At 37.5% G+C, this 7,185-nt stretch overlaps 1 long non-coding RNA gene across 1 annotated transcript; it reads left to right on the top strand.

The window, feature by feature from the left end:
* Window positions 1-5,562: 5,562 nt before the first annotated feature.
* Window positions 5,563-6,958, top strand: LOC138905569 (uncharacterized). The gene is made up of 2 exons (XR_011413566.1): window positions 5,563-5,965; window positions 6,643-6,958. It is a non-coding gene; the product is annotated as an uncharacterized lncRNA (long non-coding RNA).
* The last annotated feature ends 227 nt before the right edge of the window (window positions 6,959-7,185 follow it).

The raw sequence follows: 7,185 nt of genomic DNA, 5'->3' as shown, positions 1-7,185 counted from the left end.
GGGCGTGGAGGTAAGTAACTATGGATAATTATAGGCGAGGAAGGACATCTAAAATTCTATCGGGTATACGACGTAATAAGCTCGCAGCTTTACAAGAGTCAGAGGGTCCTCCCTAAGTATTGCAATGAAAGACTAGCTGAGGAAATAGGGAAGAAGGCTTCAACCTAAACATAGTAACTTGAAGAAGAAATGGTCTTGTAATAACAGCCTCGCTACAACATTGTATGCACTCCATAAGAAAGTGGTCCGACACCTATCGTGGCTAATGAGAGGGAAGTGAAACCAAAAGTAATGGTCGAAATCATATGATTCGCACAAAAAGCTAAGATGGGAACAAGATAGGCTAAGTATGCATGCAACAAGGGGGCAGAAATACTAGGAAAAGTAATTGCTTACTGTCACGCCCCAAAACAGAGGAGCGCGACCGGCGCTCAACCGAGTGAACCCGACCAAGCAAGCCTGTTAGATTCCTTCTACCCAAACTCATTCATGAATAAAGAGAGTATATGTTTTCCTTAATTAAACAATAAAGTGGTCATGTCTGCAATTACCAATTTCTTACCATAAGTTTCACCATTTTTAAAGTCTCAAATGGACAAGTAATACAACCACAACATAGCATAGTTTGTCTTTCCCAGCACTAATACACAACCCACACTATGTCTACGGAGCCTCTATAGATAAAGAAGAGTACAATGATAATGCCGGCAATAAGGCCCCGGCTATAACTCAAACAGAATACACAAAGTACAAAAGATTCATGACCTCGGAATGAAGTGGGGCTCACCAAGTCAACTGGGAAGAAGGTGCACTGCTATCACTGACCAATATCTCCTGCTATGGAACCACCTGCATCCATTGAAAGATGTCGCGCCCCCGACAAAAGGGACGTTAGTACTGTCAAATAGCACTAGTTTGTATATCTAGAAATCCTCTTTCAAAATAGAATGCCCATATGATCTATATGTGGAACACATAATATAATGTAATTGATACAACCTGTACAAACAAGGACAACAAAAGGGGCACCTATTGTCTGCATTATTAATGTGTCTCATTAGACCGTCCTTAGTGTTAACATATAATATTATACACTTATGCGTTTCATAGACCGTCCATAGTGTTTATTCATACCGTACATCTATACCTCTTATACACAATACACCTATGCGTTTAATAGACCGTCCACATGATTTCATATCACAATGGATTTCATAACACAATGTACCTATGCGTTCATAGACCGTCCGCAGGATTTCATATCACAATGTTCCTGTGTTCATAGACCGTCCACAGGATTTCATAACACAATGTACCTATGCGTTTCATAGACCGTCCATAGGATTTCATAACGCAATGTACTTCATAACACAACATACCTTATAACACATAATGTACCTATGTGTTTCATAGACCGTCCACAGGATTTCATAACACAATATACCTATGCGTTTGATAGACCGTCCATAGGGATTCATAACACAATATACCTATGCATTTCATAGATCGTCCATAGAGTTTCATAACACATTGGAAACAAAAATACAAATACGTACATTTCATAACCTTTCACACCACATATCACCTAATCCGTACTTTCAACCACTTACAACATTATTATTTCATTGGCTCTCTTGGCCATACATATGATTCTTTATTCATGGCACAATGGCCTTATTTTATATTCCACACTTTCATTTCTTCCCTTTCATAGATCATCATCATAATTATCAACAAGTAGAATATAGCTTTAAACATAATCAATTTCTTTCCAATAAATGGAGTAAAATGATTGGCAATCAAAGTACAAGTTAAAATCATACACAATTTCCACTCACGAATATGTAAGAACGCAAAATACATTGAAAATTACTTACAAAGTATAGCATTAGCTAAAACAGCCACATATGGGCATCACTTGAGTTCATAAACTTTTAGCCGATTATATTGTCGAAGTCAATTTTGGAATAGTTGATACAAAGCTTATTTCATAATCTTTCTCACATTATTTCATTTCATTGGCAACATTGGTCACAAGTATAACTTTCACTATTGGCATGTTGGCCACACTTTATATTCCCAATTTACTTATTTCACTTCCAACCATATTTATAGGTTATCAACAATAAGACATTCCCAATCAAGACTTTAGGTACACATATGAGCAATTAAGAGTCTTAAGAATATTGAGATTTTCTCACACAATTTGGCATACTAGCTTTCATTTGAAATGCGATTCAAGCCACCACATTTTAATACGCAACCCATACTTTGAAACTCATGGAAATATTATGGAATTCAATTCCAAGAGAGAAAGTTTAGCCAACACACCTCAATTGAGCTTTCCTTAAATTACTACAACGTTCCGGAAATTCTAGCAATCCCAATCTATTTGAGACATAACAAAATTGAACCATAATTAGGAAGATATTCATGGTCTCAGCTCATTTGAGCATTTTGTCAAACACTAAGTGTGGATTAAGGTTTAAGGTCCTTTTATGGAGGATTCCATCATCCCACAACCCAATCTTTACCATTTTTAGCTCAAAAATCTTTCTACACCCTTTGATAACACATGCATGTAAAATAAACAATCCTCTTGCACAAAAATTATCTTGCTTATTATCCATTTCTAGACAAAATGAACCGCATATCAGTAGCATAGTTTGTTACAAAATAGCCAAAAGAACTGCCTGTGTATGCGGTCACTATGTGGTCCGCATAACCGTTATGCGGTCGCATAATGCACCGCATAACAGTTATGCGGTCGCATAGTCGACCGCATAATTGCTTCCAATTGGCCTAATTAACTGCCTCACTCTGCGGCCATTATACGGTCCGCAGAGTGATTCTATCGCATAATGGACCGCACAAATGCACTTTTCCGCCAAAACTTTTCCTTTACTTTCCCGTGCATTGTTCAACCCAAAAGGTCCGAGCCGGCACCATGAATCATTATTTTCTTTGCAAATTTCACCGGGCTTTACACTTAAGTTCTTCAAATTTTTTCCGGGGTGTTACACTTACGTTTAAAGAAAGCTGAGATGGAACGAAAAGAATTATTCGATCAATGATCCAGAGTTAGTTACGTTATGAACGCACTTAAGATTTCGGAGTATTATCCATGCAGCATATATATTGACATTCATACAGCCGTAGAAGACTCCAGTATAAGTTAAAAGAAAGAATTGAGCCCAAGACATAGACAAAAGGATTGAATTGTTAGAAGATTGTATCATGGATATTCCGTAGCGCCCATGAAAGGCTAAAGTGATAACTAATACGAGGAGCCGCAGATCGAAAGATAACTTAAGCCTACATGAAGGCTGATAAGAAAGAAGACGAATCTAAAGAGTTACATCAACGAAACAAATCAGGAGTCTGATTATTGGAATTAGAAAATTTTAGACATCATGATTGAGAACATTGCAGAATCACTCTTAATATTAGAGGTACAAGAGAGATAGTACAACAACCATATTCTATAATGGCTCTACGATAAAGCCAGTTAGAAAAGTACCAGCCTCATAAGAAGTTAGTACAAGGCTCCCGCCGGATTGTGGATGCACCAGAGGTGCAAGTATTATAATAGAGCTTCAAGTCGTGGATGTGAATTATACCTATGTGGAAGGGAGGTCATAAAAGAGATAGAAGATGTGAGGCGAGATTTTAAGGTAAGTAAGGGAAAGGTGAACAACGTATGAGATACTCAAATGCAGTAGGTTGTGAATAGTACATACTTTAGATAGAAGGCCAGAAGCGCTGAGACTCAATATCCAGGAATGATAACAGCATCGTCAGTGGCATATTTTCCGGCCTATGGTTTCTATGTATCAAGAGGTCTAGTTAAAAGAGTAAAGAAGAGTAAGAGACGATGTGATGTCTCGCTTGATGTTCCAGAATAACACGAGGAAATCTATGGTGCGATCAAGTTGAAGGAAGGTTGCGTGTAGTATAAATAGATATATGTAGGTCGCAAGCTAAAGTATGGTAAAGCGACAAGGTTTTAGGAAGGCAGGAGTAAGGATAAGAAAGGGCGAGTGAGAAGGTGACGAGAATGGATAAGTCCTCAGGATTAAGCCCATGAAAACAAGGGAGCTAATGGTCTCTCTAAGTTATAGAAAGCTCAGTATAGCCTGAGTGAACCCAAAGGAGTCTAAGACTAGTAGCATTTAGAAGATATGAAATGATTCCCTGGTAGTAGAATGAGGGTGTAATTGTGATAAATGAAGGATGATATTTGGGCCTTCGATTGAGTAATAATTTCATGAATTGTACAGGATTTAAAATACTCACGTGAGAAAAATCACATTGGGATGCTATGAAATATGGTTATGAAAGTATAGTATCGCCCCTAGGTGGATTAGGAAAATCACTTCAAATGTTCCACGATGCAGCGTAAGTCCTAGTGGCAAGGTATTACGTACGAAGTTTCAAGTTATCAGTGGTATATTGTATATCAATATTGAGGTAAATCAAAAATGAATGGGTAAAAGCTGCAAAGTACGAGATGAGATTAGGCCATCAGTCTTAAGATGAACAGTAATGAAAAAGCATTAAAAGACTTAGCTTTATGCATATAGGATAAGCGACGAGAGTAATCTGGAGTTTGGTAGCAGACCTCAGTAATGATAAATCGAAGTAAGAATTATGGTATAGTATGGCCTACTTAGATGAAGTAAAGCTAATGATGCCCAGAGGGACAACTTGACATAACTTTATATATGAACACAAAGTGAAGCCTAGAGATTGGCTAAAAGCTTGAGGAAAGAGAAGAGAAGAGTCGCATAGGCGCACATACAAAGTTAGAGTCGTACAAGCTGCATGATAGAAGGTAGAAACAGTTACGAGATTAGAAGAATTCCGACTACAAGTCGTGGTGTGAGAAAGAGGCTTAAAGGGGGGGAATGCCCTGGCCTTTGGATTTATTCAAAGAATAGTTGCCTAAATGGCAAGGAGAATATTAAAGTATTCGGAAGACATAAGTTATGAAAATGATAAGTGCATCAGTCAACATTCGAGGATGAATGTTCCAAAGGGGGGAATGATGTTACACCCCATATTTTCGAACGTGAAAGTATGCCATAAATAAATTGATTGAAGCTCGGAAATGAGATTATTTTGAGATTATAAGCATTATGCTATTTCAAACAAGTGATGAATAAATTCGTGAAGGTGAGAGGGTAAGCAAATCGAAAAAAATAAATTTCGTCGAAGTTTGACATTTTGAGATAAAATACGGTCCAAGCTACAATACCCCGTATTTATGGACTAGTGCCATACAAGGTACCACATGACCATGATAGTAAGGTGTATATGAAGTGTGTTAAAAGTGAGTAGTATTTTAAGTAATTTGAGATAATTCTTAATTATGTAGATAATTTGGTTAATTATTGGTTAATGGGGGAATTAACAAGTTAATTAAGAATTAGTGGGTGATTAATTAAGGCTCTGGATAAGCCTTAAACGTGGCATCCAACTTATGACTCTTAAAGTCCATGTTATAAGGTGTCACATGAAGAAAGATTGTTGGCTAAGTCATCAAAAGTGTGGGGCCCACTCCTAAAGACTTAAAAGCCATTCAAATTCATTTTTATCTCTACAAAACAATGGAAAGCTTCAGATGTTATGCAACGACATAAATCCAATGTTGCTGAAGTTGGCAAGACTTAACTTCTATATAATTCAAGCCACGCACAAACAGGATCTCAAACACGTATTAAGATGGTGGATGAATCTTTCCATAGTTGAAGATTTGAGCTTGACAAGGTTATCGGATGAGATTTGCTACAACAAATTCATACGAGACTTCAAAAGGTAATATCAACAGGAATTGCGATTCTAAGAGAGCACGGTACAATATTTCTCAAGAATATTATACGGATTTTTCACTACTTCGATCTGATGTTACGTGGTTTATCGCAATTGACGTGTGTTAGAGGGATTGTCAAGAGAATCGACTCAGGTATGTTAAGGCTATCCCCTCTTTCATTTTGGCATGATCTATTCGACACGAACGAAATGAGCAAATGCACAACTTCCATAAATTACTCTATTCATAGAAATACTAGGGGTGTCTATATTCTTGATTCCCCATGTGAATTATTATTATATCTTCTGTTCATGGGTCTCAGGAAAATATATATTTGATAAAGTTTATCAGACATATATATTATTTTTATGACATTCTGAGAAATTTTATGAACATATTTCTTATGCATTTTATGCATTTATACATGTATATTGACTCATGACCAGATAGCGTTATATACGTGTATATATAAATATATATGTATATGGGATATGAGAAAAGATTACGGCGATATATACGCACCACCACCTGATCAGCCGGTATACGTTGATGATTTACCCACAGTGGCCGAAATGATATGATGGGATGCCCTCAGAGGCTTGATGATGTTATGAATGCGTATACCCATGCATGGTATGACATTTATATGCATATGCATTACATTATAAGTATTGAATGATTCACAGATCTATGCAGACGTACATGTCGAGTCTTTTACTCCATGTTTCTCTCATGTCTATTATTTACTGATTTTTATTCCTTACATACTTGGTACATTATTTGTACTAACATCCCTTTTGCCTGGGGATGCTGCGTTTCATGCTCGCAAGTCCCGATAGACAGGTCGAGATCCCTCCAAGTAGGCTATCAGCTTAGCGGAAGATGTTGGTGCGCTCCATTTGCTCTGGAGTTGCTTGTTTGGTCAGTATAATTTAGACGTGTATTGTTTGGTATGGCGGGACTCTGTCCCGACCTTTATGACATTTATGTATCCGTAGAGGCTTGTGGACATATGTCGTGTACGTGAAAGATTGTACGGCCTTATCGGCCTCTGTTCAGTGTAATTTTGGTCTTATAGGCCCTATGTCACATGTATAAGTTTTTATGTCAGATTGGGTCGCCTTATATTGAGTATTCCCTTATGTTTATTCTGGTTAGCCCATGATGGCCCATTTGGCCCATTTGCTAATGACAGTACGATAAAAATGATATGTAATGTTGGTACTCGGTTGAGTAAGGAACCGGGTGCCCATCGCGACCCATCGGTTTGGGTCGTGACAACTTCATAAATATATCCAGTATGATTCGAGTTCTATATACTCATGTATTGAAATTGTACATTGTCATTTCTGGGGAAGAGTATTGCAAGAGTA

Source organism: Nicotiana tomentosiformis, chromosome 2 (assembly GCF_000390325.3).
Source record: "Nicotiana tomentosiformis chromosome 2, ASM39032v3, whole genome shotgun sequence".
NCBI lineage: Eukaryota > Viridiplantae > Streptophyta > Magnoliopsida > Solanales > Solanaceae > Nicotiana > Nicotiana tomentosiformis.
The sequence above is the reverse complement of the archived record's forward strand: the minus strand, read 5'-3'. Positions and strand labels throughout refer to the sequence as shown.